Source organism: Colobus angolensis, unplaced genomic scaffold (assembly GCF_000951035.1).
Source record: "Colobus angolensis palliatus isolate OR3802 unplaced genomic scaffold, Cang.pa_1.0 Scaffold256, whole genome shotgun sequence".
Taxonomy (NCBI): domain Eukaryota; kingdom Metazoa; phylum Chordata; class Mammalia; order Primates; family Cercopithecidae; genus Colobus; species Colobus angolensis.
Window position 1 is genome coordinate 1,424,845 of NW_012115777.1, and position 18,110 is coordinate 1,442,954.

The 18,110-nt window shown below is 33.8% G+C and overlaps 1 protein-coding gene across 4 annotated transcripts in view; it reads left to right on the top strand.

Moving 5' to 3' along the window:
• Positions 1 to 18,110, top strand: part of SYT1 (synaptotagmin I) — a 605,454-nt gene that overhangs the window by 110,119 nt on the left and 477,225 nt on the right. For all 4 annotated transcript variants that reach the window (XM_011946952.1, XM_011946949.1, XM_011946954.1 and 1 more), the window contains one exon: positions 5,728 to 5,852. The gene's annotated coding sequence lies outside the window, so the exon portion shown is untranslated. The remainder of the gene's footprint in view (positions 1 to 5,727; positions 5,853 to 18,110) is intronic.

Sequence of the window (18,110 nt, forward strand, 5' to 3'; positions counted from 1 at the left end):
ATACTTCACCTATGCTGCTAATAAGCTGTGAGACTTTGGGCAAGTAAATTCAATTTCTGAACACTGTTTTCAAGGAAGGGAATCACTGACACCTTTTAAGAGTCTGGTGAAAATGCATAAACATATATAATTTTAAAAAATATTTCAGGAGATTTGCAGACTTCTAAGAATTAAAGTTCCTATTTATGGATAATTAAATGAAGAAATACATAATCCTAATGTCTGTTTTACATTCTGTTTCTAATACAATTTATAATTATTTAATTGTAAATTATTTCTTAAACTAAGAACAAACACTTGAATGGTGTAGGTGAAAGCCTTGCTCTTATATTTTCTCCCCCATTTGCTGCCCTTGCCCTTTTAAACTGAGATTCTTGTTATGTAAATATCATGTAAAATATCTTGCCACAAAGAACATTTCGGTGTAATTATTCCTTAAATATTCATGTCTCAGGTAATTAACTGGTATACCATCTGTGATTTGCTTATACATAAGGTCAAAAACCTAAGGTAATGCATCATAAACTAATCATTTATATTTTCTTTGCCAAGGTTCACTGAATCTTTTAACCTACATTGACTACGATAAAGTTAATTTTCCATATTAAAGTAATATTCAAATTAGACTTTTAAAAATTATAAGGTTTCAATAAGCAAATAACTTGGCAGTTTTTCTTAGCAAAAACATATATATGTGAGGCACATTTCTCTAAATTATTTAAGTTGGTATATTAAACCAATTTATATCTAATCCAGTGAAATTTATGGCACATATATTCATTAGAAGAAAATAATTGATAAATTAAGAAACACTTCACTGTGAAAAATCTATTAATATTCCTAACTCATTCGATTTTTTCTTTCACTTTTGAGTTTTTTTGAACTTATTTCTATGCCATAACAATATAATATTGATAAGTATAAAATACATACATTTGGCTTAAGTTATATTCCCACCAGTCTCCCTAAGAAACGAAGGGTGCCAGATAGTCCACTATCTGCATTTATCTCTAAATTGATAATAATTAAAGGATTCAGAATTTTATGTAAACATCAAGAGAATGTGCTTAAAATAATTGAAACTTACTCTACGATAATCGAACTTAAGGTGTCAGAGAAATATGTTAGTTAGGACAAATGTATTTTGCTTTCCCATTAGCCTCTTTGCCTTCTATTTTTCATCAATTTGCTTTGCCCAATCAAGTTTTAGTTATACCTTTTTAATAAGCTACAACTCTAACGACTGTTTCTTTTAACTTTATTTTTTAAATCACAGGAAAAGTTATATGTATTTACATATACAACATGATGTCTGAAGTCTATATACATTGTGAAATGACTAACACTAGCTAATTAACATATGCATTACCTCATGTAATTACTATTTTTGTGGTAAGAACACTTTACATCCACTCTTAGTATTTTTATGACAACCTTGTATTACTAACTATAGTCACCATGTTGTACAGTAGATCTCCTGTACTTATACCTTCTAACTGAAATTTTGTGTCTTTTGGCCAACATCTCCCCAGCCCAACCTCTAACCACCCCAGGCCCTGATAACCACCATTCTATGGAGGCTTCTCAAAAAATTAGAAATAAAACTACCTTATGATCCAGCAATCCCATTACTGGGTCTATATCCAAAGAAAATGAAAACGGTATATCGAAGGGGTATCTCCATTCCCCTACATTTGCAGTATTCATAGCCAATGTATGGAATCAACCTAAAGAATGTTTTCAATGACAAATAACCAGGAACACATTTTATTAATCTCATATGCTCCAACTTACTACGCAAGTTGACCTTGTATAAAAGTAACTTTACAAGAACATTAGCACTAAATAATTCCTAATATCTTGGAGACAATTTTCAAAACAATACATTTGTTTACTCACTCAAGATGTATTTACTGAGCTACTACTGTTCTATGCCAAGTGATGTTCTACATCCTAGACATGCAGCAAAAACCAAACTGAAAAATAATTAACTTTGTAGATTTTTTTCACAGGGACATGTGAGAAATGCATCATTAGGCATTTTGTCATTGGGTGAACATCATAGAGTGTATTTACACAAACCTAGATGATATAGGCTAACTATACATGTCGGTTAGATGGTATAGCCTATTGCTCCTAAGCTCCAAACCAGTCAACATGTTACTGCACTGAATACTGTAGACAATTGTAACACAATGGTGTTGGTGTATTGAAATATAGTACAGTAAAAATGTGGTATTATAAGCTTATGAGACCAGCATCTTAAATGCAATTCATCATTAACTGAAATTTTATTATTTGGTGCATAGCTACGTTAGATAATGATCAGTACTATGAAGAAAAATATAGCATTACTTATAAATTAAGAAAACAGATCAATCTACTAAACATCAGGTCTTCCAAAAATTATTTTTTAAACCAATATAATAGTTACTCCTGAGAATAGGTACAAGAATTTTTTTTTTTTTTCTTTTTCTGAGACGGAGTCTTACTCTGTCCCCCAGGCTGGAATGCAGTGACGCCATCTCGGCTCATTGCAAGCTCCGCCTTCCGGGTTCACGCCATTCTCCTGCCTCAGCCTCCTGAGTAGCTGGGACTACAGGCGCCCGCCACCACGCCCGGCTAATTTTTTGTATTTTCAGTAGAGACGGGGTTTCACCGTGTTAGCCAGGATGGTCTCGATCTCCTGACCTCGTGATCCGCCCGTCTCGGCCTCCCAAAGTGCTGGGATTACAGGCGTAAAAATTTTTTTAATCATGATAAATCTTATCTCCTACCCCTCTTCATTCCTGCCTCCACCTCAATCCATTCTTCAAAGAGCAACTAAAGAAATTAGATCCTCCAGAGGCTTCTCATGACCCCCCTCACATAGACCCCTCAGCACAAACTGACCCATGCCCGCCTCCAGCTTCATCACCCTCCGTGTTTCTCTAAACTCACTATATTCAAACCATAGTAACTTTTTTTTTTTTTTAAGTCTGTCAAACATGTAAAGTTCCTTCCTGCCTTAGGTCTTCACACACACCCGAGTTCCCACGTTGGGCTCAGTCCCCACCTCCCTCATCCCACTCCAACCCCAAACCCAACTAACTCCTGCTCACTTTTTAATACCTACGTGTGATTTCTGCATGGAAGCCAAGTCTCCATGAGGTTCCCCTGTTTTCACTCTTCAAGAGTCTTTACCTATCCTTTGGGAACTTATTACTATTTAAATTACGTAAACACTTATGTTATACTCTGTGTATTTATCAAATACCCCTCCTCAGATTGCAAGTTCTGTGGGATGAGGTGAGAGGAGGCAGTTGTTTCTCTCCTTGGACGGTGTACTTTCACTGCTTTGCACCCTGCCTGGCATAGACTAGGCATTTAAAAAATTGTTCCTGAGAGAATTAAACAATAAATTTCATCAAAAGTGTCTTCAATTTACAACATGTAGTTTTATGCAACACTTGGCAAAGTGGGTTCTTGTGGGAGCTGGTAATATCCTTTAAACCATGGGACTGAGAAAATGATTCTAGTTGAATCTGTGTTATTTAATCTGTGTTTTTTTAATCTATGGGGCTCTTGCCCCAGACTCTGTTGGAAGTCTGCTGTGCTTGCTTGTAAGCTCATAGTCCCAATGACAGATGGATTTTAATCTTTGCTATTTGGCTTCTAGAACGGGTATGTATTACTAACTCATGCATTTTCTCTAACATGTGAAATCTGATTCTGGTGGCCGTTCCCTCTGAGGAATAAGATACTTTCTGGAACTTGTAGCCATGGGAGAAAGGTTTCAAACACTTTCAGAGAGTTGAGGAGAAGCCACTTTATACTTGGAATCATTGTTTAAACAAATTTAATTATGAAAAATCACAAATGAGTAAAACCACTAAATAATCCCAGATAGCAATAGCTCATGGCATTATTGTTTAATCACCTCATGCTCAGTATTCTACAGGACACACACATAGACGGCAAACACACAGTGTTGGTGATATTTTCTGTGTTTTTTAGAGTGAGAAATTAGAATTATTTTTGAGGATGGGAAGACTCTTTCCTCACTGACTAGCATATCCCAAATTTACACCATGACAGTTACCAATTTATAAAAATATTTTATTTCCATATGTGTCACCCTAACTTTTTAGAGGCAGAAACCTGTCTTTTCTCTTTTTTATCCCCATGACCTGGCCAAAAAAAAAAAAAAAAAGTTTTAAATAGATGATTAATATTCATTAAACAAATCACAGATAGTAAAGAAGTATTAAAAGCAGCCTGAGCTGGAGTCAACTATTTCTTGTCTGTATCAGCCGGGCAAAATGTCGCTCAGAAGCCACTCAGGGAATAAAACTCTCTTGTGAAGAATCTGTTCCTTTAAACTAAGGACTTAAGTTTTCCCAAACCCTGTAAATTCTCTTGTTTTTCTATGTGTATTTATGCCAGAATGATTCCAATCCACTGGTTGGCAAAGAGAATGGTTTAATAAATGTAGAGGAAATATAAAATTCTATTCAGAATATAATAAAAGCTGTAGGGGATTATGTATTCATTTATCCTGTAGTAGGAAAATTCAAATCTTCATGTAACAGAGTGTTGCCATGTCAGCTTCCTCTGGAGAGTTGAAAACTGAACTGTAAAGACAGCAGAATGATGTGATTTGTATTGGAGTCACTGGGATCGACAAAACCTAAATTTTTTAAAATTTATTTATTTCAATTGACAAATGACATATTTTATAAACTAGTGGTATACAATATGATTTTAATATATGTTCTACTATGCAAAGCCTCAGTTCTTAATTGGTCTGCAGGATTCAGCCGATAACGTGAATTCTGTCTACCTGTGTTTTTATATCTGTGAAAGAATTATGCTACTTTATAACTCAGTTATTTTGAGATTCCATATTCTAAAATTATTACTTTCAACCATCAAATATAAGACAGTAGAAATATGGGGCAAAATTTTTTGCAGTTTTATATCAAAAAGGTAGATAAATGCAATAGGGAGTGCATTAAAGAGAACAGAAAGAATTTTTAAAAAGAAAGAATGGGGAAAATGTAAAAGAAAGGAGAGAGGAAGGGAGCCCGAAAGGGCAAAGAAAGCGAGGAAGGAAGGGAATTTTAAAGTATTCGATAGAGCTTCCATACCACTCAGATGCTTTTGTATGTGCAGTACTTCAAAGTTCTTCCTAGGTAAATAGCAATGTCTTTCCTTTTTATTAGCACTGCTGCAGCTGCTGTTGCTCACAAAGAGATTCACAAATCAAAATAGACTCTGTTAGCTTTTCAATAATTCTGAAAAGGTAGGAGAACATTGCCAGAAAAGGATTGCACTCCAGTATCCTAACATGGAGTCTTGTTAGCAAAACAAAGTGTGAATTGCTTAGATAATTCCCTGCTGCTGGTAATTCCACTGGGTACCTTCTGTGGCAGCACAGGCTATTTCTCCTCTATAGACCAATGCCATTGAGCAGGAGATGTCAGAATAATATGAAAAAGTTGCTCTTTTGAAATGTTTATTCTTCTAGTTTTTTTTAAATGTCAGCATGATTCATACCTATTGGTTCTTAGCCTGGAGCACCCAGCACAACCAGGAACTGAGGAAGCTAGAGCGGGACGTGAATAAATGGGCTGCATAAGCAGAAGTCTATACCCAGTCAATAACCAGAAGTCTATACCCAGTCAATGTGCAGAGTTGCAGGCTAGCATTTTCACAGATTATTTCTATTATTCTCTCTCTCTCAAGGGAAAACAGGAAAACTAGCAAGAGAACTAGCAAGAGCTTGAACAAACGCCTGGACTCAGATTGGAAGACTGCTCATTTGTCTACTCCCTCATTCCTGGAAATTGCACTGAAACCGTCTGATTAAGGTATTTGGAAAACACAAATTTCTGACACATTTTGTTGATCATCAACCTCCGTTATCCATCCATATCTTTTTATATGTGGCGGTGGGGCAGGGGTGTAGTATTTGTGCCGAAGATTGAAGAACTGTATCACTTTAAAAGTTTTTGTGATATTAAGGGGAAATTAGTATTTGTCACATCTTCTGAAATTATTACTATTATTAATGTTTTTGAAATGCTAGTTTCACTGCTGGCACACTGGCTCCTTGTATAACATGTTTGCTTTCTCCCACTGTCATTTTTTACTCTATCAAATCCAAAGCTGTCATGGTTCATTATCTGTAGATGATCTTGAGCAGCCTTGCATTCTAAAAGAATATGCCATGGCATCTGCCTCTGTGCTTTTGTGACCTGCTGCAGAGATGATATTTTAGCATGAGTCTTGGGTGAGGGGCTAGAGGGGAGAGCAGAATTTGTCTCAGACTGATGTTTCTTTGTACCATGCTGTGTCTCATTCTTTCCTATATGGCTAATTCAACAGCGAAATACATATATCACACTGTGACTATTACATATGTTAGAGTATATAATTGGGGTTGTAAAGTATCTGTCTGAATGTCTTCACTAATGAATTCCGTCAAATTCAATTATCATTCTTAGACTCTTCATTAACCAATCAAATTACTCCTTTGGTCTAAGTCATTTCTAACACACTTTTATTAGGCATACACACAATTCTATGAAGTAAATGTGAGGTGATTAGATTATGTCATGATCTTTATTTGGAGTCCCATGCTACTGAAGTTTGGATTTCTAAAGAATAACCTTTCACATTACTTCCACTGTATACAGGAGAAATAATGTTACAGTGTGAAGCTCTAAGACTCTATTTTACTACTTATATCTTAGACTTTTTCTTTTTCCTGATGAAGTTTGCTACAGTGGATCACCAATACAAAACTACATAGAAACATACCGACTATATATTCCTATCAAATTAACCTACTTATTAAATAGATGTATCTATAGGCTTATACTATACTGAATCATAATGTTCTTCACCTTTTAGGAATAAATTATTTCAGTACTAGAACTTTCTCCTATCTCTTACAGTAAGATACCACAGTGTAGGATCACAGTTGTTGAAACTTTTTTTCAAATTATCACTATTTCTTTACATGGATTTCTTCTTAAACAAAGTGGTTCTGGAAATGCATACACCCAGTATTTATAGTACTTTAGTTTTCTAGGAAATAATTGCCACAGTACTAATTTATATTGGATATTTTAATCGTTTTACAATGAAGGGCAGGTGCCTAATATCCTTGCAGTATGATTCTTACCATAAAGATCTGAAAATATTTCCATTTTGTTCTCTTCTACATTAATATCTTTTAGGAACATTTTCACCTTCTGTCCTACCACTATTTTGAGAAACATCTCAAAATGTGGTCTAAAACCAACCTACCAAAATATATGTTCTGGGTCCCATGCCAGACTTCAGTCAGAATCTTTGAGAGTAGGCCCTAGGACCAGCATTTAAAATATACATATTAGGTGATTATAATGTACTCCAATGTGTAATAACCACTGCTCTACAAAATGAGAGCAAAGAAACAACTGACAGAAAAGCATTGCAAAACTAGATGTATAACTGATAACAAAAATAAAAACACCAAAATCAAGTTAAATTTGGATTTAAAATTTTTCTACATGTTTTCATTACTTGCTGCACAAAGCATTCTAGGTTGTTTATTTTGCCTTTAATATGAGTCTTAAATATTTTAAATTAAAATTTTTAATATTTAGTGTTAATTAAGGATATGGATGTCTGTTATTTAAAAGCATTTTCCAAGCTGCCAAATAATGAATGATATTTATAATGGTAAAAGGTATTAAATTTATAATTTGTATAATTCATTAGTATTTTCATATTTGAATCTTTAGTTTTACAAAGCTTTGTAAATAACAAGTCTATCTTTAATATTTTGTATATATTAAAGTATATAATAAACACCACTTTTTATAGAATTTCAACATATCTTTTTGTTGTTATATACTTTACATATTAAAGTATATAATAAACACCACTTTTTAAAGAATTTCAACCTATCTTTTTGTTATGGTTTCCATTTAAATGAATTACTTGCGTGTCTTACTTTCAGAAGATGCTTTATTAATGTAACTAAATTGAATTCTTTGGGTCGAGATTTTTCCATTTTTTCATAAATGAATATTTCCATATTATCTAATCTTAATAAGAATATTTTCTCAGTACGACAAGTAAGACATGTTTGCCAATTTAATATACCAAACTCTAAAGTAAGTATACACTCAAATGAGAGTTAGGGGACAAAGAACTGTCTTCTGAACCATGAAAAGACAGAATGTCATGATTACCTCAGGCACTGAAAGACAGCAAAAATCTACATTAGTTCTAGTAGAAAGACTGCAGAGAATGTTTGACCCATAAAATTAATTTTTGCTTCCTACACAGCCGACTCCATGGAGACAAGGTCTAAAAAGTGAAAATGGTCAAAATCTTAAGTTTGTAGGTTAACTTACTTTGTAAACTAAATATATCCTGAAAAGACTGGAATAATTTAAATTATTTCTGCGTTCATAAGAATCACTTTATATATCAAAAATTCTTTTGTTTCCATCTAGTTTTAAAGATTGTTTTTAGATTATGGACAGGCACTACTTAATTGGGTTGTGTTTCAAAGGTTTCATTTAGAAGTTAAATATTTGGGACCCAAAACTTATTTTCAAATATAAAGAATGCTATAAATGACATTTCATGCCCAGATTCAATTTTATGAAATCCACATTTTAGTAAAATTACAAAAGTTATAAAACTAGGAACTGAAGGGAAGAATCATTGAAAACAATACTATATGATCCTGAAAATTAAACCCATTAAACCAAAAACATTAAATTATATATTTACTTTGAATATCAATGCTAAAGGAAAATAAATTTGCTTATAAATAAATGAGAAATTAAAAAAGGGTAGGATACTTTTCTAAAACACAGAGAAAGTGGGATTATAGCATGAGCAGTATTCCTCTGAGCAGGGGAGAGGGAGATGGAGGGGAGAGATGCTAGCTAGATTTAGAGAATGAAAGGCAAAAGGATCTCAAGTATGAGTGGCCGACAGCATTGAACTAGCTATTAAATAGAAAATTTGCTCATAAATGGTATGTTTATAATCCAGAAGAACAGGTGTATTCAATTTTTCTTTTCCTTTTGAGACAGTTTTGCTCGTGTTGCCCAGGCTAGAGTGCAGTGGCGTGATCCTGGCTCACTGCAACCTCCACCTCCTGGATTCAAATGATTCTCCTGCCTCAGCCTCCTGAGTAGCTGGGATTACAGGCATGAGCCACCACACCCAGCTAATTTTGTACTTTTAGTAAAGATGGAGTTTCTCCATGTTGGCCAGGCTGGTCAAAAACTCCTGACCTCAGGTGATCCACTGCCTCGACCTCCCAAAGTTCTGAGATTACAGGCTTGAGCCACCATGACTGGCCTTCATTCTTTTAAAATGAATAGATAACTATGCTGTTACACATCCATTTAGAAAGCAGCTGTGTAGAGGAAATGGTAAGGAGAGATAGTGAGCATGCATGCTAACTCAAGTGGGTGCCAACTAATGGAGTGAAGGGAGAGCTAATGAATCTCTGGCATTCCACCAACAGCTTTTTCTGAGTGGATTAAAACCTCCTTACTCAAGGTTTTATTGAGCTCCACTTTCTAAGGAATTCTACTCTTCATTTCTTTCAAAAAAGTCAGCATCAAGTGAACCAAATTTAGCAATTTGCTGCCTTTGTGTGCATAGTTGTTCATTTAATTTATGAAATATTTATTGAATACCTACTATGTAGTCAGCACTATGCAATTTTTGTTACTTTTAGCCCAGACATTAGGACACAAAGATTATTTTGTTATATTTGAATTTTAGTATTTTGTATTTTACCATTTCTCCTTTATTTTCTGTTTCTTAAATTTGGATAGTTGAAGGAAACAGGTGGCATCCATGCCTAGGGATGGAGGGCTAGGAGTGTGGATAACCCAGAGAAGAAGATGCAAAAAAAGGAGGAATCTGTCTTGTTCCTCTATTCTTCTGATTTTAAGGATGTCTTAGCAGCCCTAAGTAGAGCCCCTCTCGCTTCCATTTAACCTTAAAAACAATTTTTAGAGATGGAAAAAAAAATAGAACTATTTTCTCATGACAAAAATTCTCCATTCAAAGTGAAGAAAAACTAATACATTCAAATTGAAGATCTGCAATATATAGCTCTTTTTGGGCTGCTATATCTCACTACTAGGCTAATCTATGGTTTAAGAAGCAAGAAGTTAGAAAGGCATCCTGGAAAAATTGCCCATAATTCTTCATCAACTGTAATTTTCAGTGAAATAAAAGTCTAAATCTCCATTACTAGTTAGTTTGAAGTACAGAAGGTCATCATGTAAGTTTCTAAAATCCCTTTTAACTCTAGAAATTCTACTGGAGAGATAGGTGAATAAGACTGGGAAAAAAGAATGGTTCATCTTTTATTGAAGAAAGGTGTTTAGAGGAATTTTTCAGTATCAAACACCCCTCATTTCCATTCCATTTTCAAGAAACAAGAGCAAAGGATGAGTTTTGGCAACGTTCAAAGAAGTGTCTTGGGGCAGGAATAGTCAGTCAATGCCTGTGTTGAGTTACCTGAATCTCTATTTGGCACCTTCTGAAAGTTACTATACAAACCTGGGCTTAAGAAGAGGATAATGGTATAGTCTTGCAGCCTTGTGTGAATTTTCCAAATGGTTTTGTTACCTCAACCCATAGAAGTGATAGCTCAAAATTTATAACTGATGCTATGTCATCAGTTGTACTCACATATAAACTTCCTTGATAATATTTACTACACTTAAGTTTCCAATCCATCTATTTTTGTCTCCTACACTTCCCTGATCCAACAAATCTTATCCATCATGCAGCTTGAGTTCATACCTTTGTTTATTCAATGATTTTATTAAGCATCTACAATGTCAGTTATTCTTCAAATTCTCTTGTCCAGGCCCCCGTCCTCATGGAGACTACCGTCTAGTAGAGAGGTTGACTATTAACAAGGAACAAATATATAAATAATAAGACCCACCAAAATCTTGTTTATTCACTAACTTTAATCGTATTTTTGTCTAAATTTTCTTTCTCCAAGTTTTTTTTTTAGTCAGTAATCCTATGCTTCATTTTAGCCTCCTTGATTCTTACTGTTTTCAACATTGCACTAAAATTAATATAATCCACTTATTTTAACTCTTTTAAGATTTTCCATCATCTTAAGTGGGAGGAACAAATAAATTCATAAATTAACATATTAGATAAGATGAATTGCCTAAGAAATTTAATCCATATAGCCAGACATAAGTAACACTAGAGTTGCTCCAATGTGGCCATTATGGAATCAAATACCTCACAGCCCAGGCCTCAATGGCATCTTTTGTTGTCATGAGATTTTTCTTAATTACATTTTCCAGTGATTAAGTGTCCCATTTCAGCACATCGGAATGCATTTTCTGTATTAAGTTTGTCAATGATCATAAACTATCTGGCAAGAACTTATTCCAGTTATCCAAACAACCTCCTCCAGGATCTCTAGCTTAACCATTCAACATTTACTATGTGTACTTGGCACAAAGATGGTATGAAGTTTTAGCCACTAAATTGTTTATACATTTTTCACGCTATTCCAAGATATTAGAACAGGATACTCATTTACATGTGCACACATATAAATGTCTGAATATACATTTTGAAATGCAATAGGTTACATCTGATGATGGTTCAAGAACTAGAAGGATAATCTTAAGGAACATAAAAATTTCACATTTGAAGTTATTGCTAAGAAGAATAGCAGTGTAAGAGTTTGGATAACTGCAAAAGTAAAGAATCAAGGCAGTGTAAAGTTTCTATATCTTAGGGAACTTAACTAGCTGTTGAAAGGGCACCTCTCTGGCATCATTAAAATTTTAAAAATTTGATACATAAAGATGTGCCAGTAACAAGTTTGGTCCTTAGCAATATTCCATTAATGGTACTGTCCTTTTCATTCAGTGAATCCGAGAATAATAGTTTTCAGACTTAAATATTTACAACCACGGTTTCGTCAAAATACAGAGAACATATATTGTATCGAGTATGCCTTTATCTAGGGCAAATCTTAATAGTGTCTAGAGACAGACCAACTACCAAGAAAAATTACCAAGACAATTATTAAGAAATTCATATAAATCCTTTTATTACATCTTAGATTTTAAAAATTCTCAAAACAATTCCAGCCTTTACAAACCTGTGATGGATTTTTATTCCCTGACAATTTATCAAGAAATTAAAAATTCAGAGCATCCTAGCAACACAGTGGTATATTTACCATTACAATATGCCTATTTTATTTATTTTTGTGGCACAAACACCCTAAAGTATTTTATTTATTAACCTATTGGCTGAATTATAATATACCTACAGAAAAGTGAATAAAACATGCATTTTATATAGCCTTATAAGACTTTTTTCTCTTGCTTTTTGGTCATTTGATCTTGTAAATTGTTATTTTTTAGTTGTTATGATGAGGATTTAATATCCACAATATACAAAGAAATCCTACAACTCAACAACAAAAACCTAATTTGTCTATTTACAAATAAAAATTACAAATTAGATTAGATAATTACAAATTAGAAAAAAATGAAGAATAGAATTTAATTGAATGGAAAATGTATTAAATATTTATATTCGTGGAAGAAACACACATGAGGATGAATTATAATTTGCTATCAAATACACAGAAAATTAGGTGGAGTTTTTGGTTCACAATAGCTGACAAGTTGACAATATGCTAATGTCAAAAATAAACATTCTTCTAAGGTATTTAAATAGAAACATAACAAAAATAATCTTGGGTATGATCACTTCATTAGAGACTTGGGTTCAAATTTAGGTCCCACAATAGAAAAAGAATTAACAGGAAGGTGGGAAGAGCAACAAAACCACAGCTATTTGTAGTTCGTGACACAATCTTGTAAGAAAAGAAATTCAAGATGCTAAAATGAGAAAAAAGAAGGAAGCATCAAATGTGGATTTAAAGTGAATATATACCATTACAAGACACACTGTATACCAAGAACCAAAAAGAAACTTACTGAAATTGTAGGAAAGAACAATGAATGACATAATGCAATATTTTAAGAAGAGAATGTTGACATTTCTTCTTGAATTCTTTTTAAAAGACAGCTATTTATCTTTTGTGAAAAATCGTAACACAGTTCTGTTTAAAAATGAAGAAATACTCTACTGTATTACCTCCCAATTCTCACATATTTATAGATAAGTATTAAAACTATACTTAGTATAATAAACCTAAATTTCTGATATATGAACACTCACAATTTTCTAGGTGATTTTGTTATTTAACTGTAAGCAAGGGAGAATCTAAGAAAGAAAAATATATTATTTCTAAAACGACTCCCCTTCAAAATGGCACCTGGATACATAGAATAATCAGATTAATCATTTGGTGTTAGTGGTTGTTTTTATGTTATATAGAAGTAGAAATGACCACTATCTGATGGCATCCAAGAAAGTACCTCTACGGTGACAGAACTGTCACCCTGATCACCATTGCTCATGAACCCCTTCGTGTTAATGGGCACATTCCAAGTAGAAGACATGATAACAAATTCTTTATGTACTTTTAGGACTGTTAATTCTAAAACTGTTGGGACTTCTTATATACTGCTGGTTAACTTCTGAGTATAAATGTAAGGAAATTCTATTTCATAATTTAGTGTCTTGAATAGGACTTTATAAATTGGTTTATGATCAGTCTGCTTCAAGTTTATTTTGGATACCAGATGTTCCCTTTATTTAATCTACTTAAATCAACAAAAGAAGTAATTTCAAATAGTGTTCATCCAATAAACTGTAGTTAGGAAAATGTACATTAATCTATTTTTATTTACCAACAACTTTGTCCTTTTCTTTAGAAAAGCACTTTGAAGGAGGGAAAAATAAAAACAGAAGGAAAGAGAAATTATATATAACTGTAAAAATTATATGCAGCCTTGCCTGCTTTTTATGTAACCTAGTATTCAAAACTTATCTGGTTTTATCATATTCCATTATGTTATGGACACACAGGCCAGTATTTTCCCACCAGTTTCTCCTAACTAAGAAGAATATTCAAACTGAAAATCTAAGTTTGTGTTTTTCTACTGAAAGAAATGTCGCTGGTAAATAAGGAAGATGATTTATGTGCATAGGGCTGACCTTATAAAAATAATCTCTGTGTTCATCATAAAGTTGAATTTTATTGCTATGTAACATTTGTTCCAATTTCTTTTTGTATATCTCTGATAAACCATTAGTTTGTAGATCTCTGATGCCTTAGAACATATGACAGTTTAAAAACATCTATTGTGTTTTCCCCAAAATTCTTTCATTAGTCAGTAGTTTTTTTTTTTTTTTTTTATGAAACAGTGACAATTTATTTCATGGTTACAATTTTTGCAGTGTTTTAGCTAACATATTGTACTAACTGAAAATTATCTTTAATTATAAATTAAATATATTTATTAATTAACAATTGTATCTCCAAAATAAAGATTTTTTGGTTTCTAATGCTAGCAATTCTTGTTTATATTTAATGAAATTCACATTTCTCCTGACAGGGGAAAAATATTTTTCCACATTAAGAAAGCCTTTTCATTCATGTCCTGAAACTACATATTTTTGTTCTGGAATATAAATCATCTATTTATTTGATATGTATGCTGAAATTTAGTTTGTGAAACAGGATATATATCTATTTGTATGTCTCTCTGTAATAGAATTCTGGACTGTAATGAGTTGTTCTCCATATACATGAAGGATTAGATACCTATCTTTCTTCTTTCCAAAAATGCCATCAACATTGTCAGTCTCAGAAAACAGGTGAAAAATTGCTTCAATGTTTCTGATATCTCTTATTAAAGATAGTCACAATGCAGAACTGAAAAATATTAAAGTTTTATGAAGCATGACCATGAAATAATAAAACTTTCTTTTTTATCTTATTTTATTTTATTATTATTATTTTTTTTTTTTTGAGACAGAGCCTTGCTGTGTTGCCCAGGCTGGAATGCAGTGGTGAGATCTCGACTCACTGCAAGCTTTGCCTCCCAGGTTCATGCCATTCTCCTGCCTCAGCCTCCCGAGTAGCTGGGACTACAGGTGCCCGCCACCACGCCCGGCTAAGTTTTCCTATTTTTAGTAGAGACGGGGTTTCACCATGTTAGCCAGGATGGTCTCGATCTGACCTCGTGATCGCCCCCCTCGGCCTCCCAAAGTGCTGGGATTACAGACATGAGCCACCGTGCCTGGCCAAAACTTTATTTTAATAAAGGGCTCATATCAAATAAAGGGCTTATATCCAAATGAATATTGTCCTTCACTATGGTCATCTTAGATTTCAGAAATGCTTCCATCGTTCAAAACATTCCGCTATGTGTTTGCAACTTTTAGAATCAGTTTATGCAACAGGAAGCAGTCTTCGACAAACACCACTGTGAAGGCGTTGTCATTGTGATCAGTACAAATGAGGAGGCAGCCTTTTTAAGCATAAGGAACATTTCTTTTAATGAGTCTGTGTCCTCTCCAAAAGAAATACGCATTCATCAAGTACACTTTAATTTGAAGTGGTGTGTGTTTTTTAGACAAAAAGATACATCTCTCACAAAGGAGAAGTACTCTGAGGCTGATGGGTTCATGAGGTCACGTGTTAGCTAAACGACCTCATAGGCTATGCCCAGAACATTAGTTAGACCTTTTCAAGATGTAGGGGAAAAAAAGACACATAAAGTTTCAGGCTGAATCAATGAGACTATTTTTTTACTCAACTCTTGTTATGTTTTATAGTTATATCCTTATCCCAGGCAGGACATAAGGTCCTTTCAAGAACCCATGAGGCTATACATGACCTTCCCCTGCTACCTCTCTTTATTGGAATATAAAACCTTACTTGAGCCTATAGTACTCTGCATACATAGTTACCATTCGCTATTTACTTTACATTAGGGATATATAAAATAAACCCTAAAAAGCCAACCTATGTCAAGCTCAGATGGGTTGACTAGTGAATTTTACTCAACATTTAAAGAAGAGATTTTACTAGTTCTCTGTGATCTCTTCCGGAAGACAGAAGCAGAGGGAATACATCCTAACTCCTGTGATGACAGAATTACATGAATATCAAAACCAGACAAAGGCAATACAAGAAAAGAATACTATAGACCAGTATCTCTCATGAACATAGATGCAAAACTCCTCGACAAAAGCCAGCCCATAAGCTATCATGCCGGGTGAAAAGGTAATGGAACTGTGGAGGGATGTTCTGCTTTCCATTATAAACCATTTATTTATTCAAACAATATTTACTTTTGTGAGGTTGATTCTATGTGGTCAAGCAATCAAACTGGTCATCTCTCTCATTCAGGCAGTCACTTATTCATTCACTCAGTGAACAAATATTTTTTCAAAATGTACAATGAGTTAGGCATTATACCTGGTGCTGGGGGATACAATAGTGGGCAAAATAGGCCAAATTCCCCCCATCATGGTTTTTACATTATATTGGAGAAGCAGAAAATAAATGAGATATTAAACAAATAGATAATAAACAAGATAAATACATCTACATTATATACTATGTTATCTTTATATCAATAAATCAAGATACATAGATATATAGCTTGCTTATTATCTAGCCAATGTAATGCAAGGTATATAGTAAGATTTATATTATGTACAATAAATATTATATAAATAATGAATAAATATATATAATAATAAATATATATATAAAATGTAAAGTATGCTAATGATAAATGCCAAGAAGAAAGCAAGAACTTAACTTGTACATAGGGGTGAAATTTACATAGATTGTTTAGAGATGGCCTCATTGAGAAAACGACTTTGTGTAAAATCCCAAAGGCAATGAAGAAGAGTCTTGATAATGGTTCCTGGAAGAGCATTGCTGACATAAAGAACGAGACACAACAACAGAGGCTGGTGTAGAGTGAATGAGGAAATATGCTTAGAGATATGAAGTCATAGATTTAGATGGAAATCAAATCATGCAGAGCCTTGTGAGAAATGGCACGGAGTTTTGATTTTCAGCCAAATGTAATGAACAGCCATTGGAGGGTTTTCAACAGGAAAATGCTATAAAATGATTGACTATTATAAAAAATGTATTCCAGTTTCTATACAGAAGACAATATTTAGATGTCAAGAGTACAGGCAGATAGATCAATAGGAAGTTATTGCAGTACTCCAGGTGAGGCAGCTACCAGAGTTGGTAATTTTGATTAGGCTTGTGGCTGCACACTACTGAGAAGTTAGTAGACTTGAGATATATTTTAAAAGTAGAACCTATATGACTTGTTGATGGATTGAATATGGAAAGTAAGAGAGAAGGAATCATGAAAATAATTACCCTGGAGTTTTTCCTTGAACACTTTGGTGAAGCCATTTACTCTGATGGGGAAGACTCCAACAGAAATGGGTAGGGGAGGAGAAGACAAATTTTGTTTTTATGTTAGGTTTGAGGTCATCTTTAGGCTTCTAAGATAAGTCAGTTAGGCAGTTAAAATATAGGAGGCTAGACCTCAGGGGAAAAGACTGGGATGAAGATATCAAATTAGGATTTGTATGAAGTAAGATATTCCCAATAGCAAATTAAAAAACACCTTACTAAAATTTACTTAAAGATTGTTAATATTTGTTATGTCACTTTGTTATATCTATTTATTAAATCCAACTCTAGAGAGTACCAATGTTTATTCAGTAGATAATTGATATTAGAACCCTGGGTCAGCCTCTCTGGGAGTCTCCGGGCCTATCCCCCCATGTTTCCAGACTTCGTGCAGCATCTCAAGCAACATGTCCTCCCATGGCAACAGAGAAGGCAGAGTCACTGCAAGGAGAACACGCAGGAGAAAGGGGTTCTTTTTAAAAGAAGCTCTATCTTCTGACTGGGGAGAAGATAGAAAATATCTTCCAGAAAACTACCGACGGATTTCCCTAATGTCTTCCTCCAGAGCTACATCAAATGCCCATCCGTATACCATCCTTGGCAAAAGGGAAGTGTATTATCTAAATTTGAGAGGACAAGTATGAGTTATTACTTGTGACTGAAGTTCCATCATCAAAGAAAAAACTAGGATGTGTTGGGAAGGTAACCTTCCATGTCTGCTACAGTA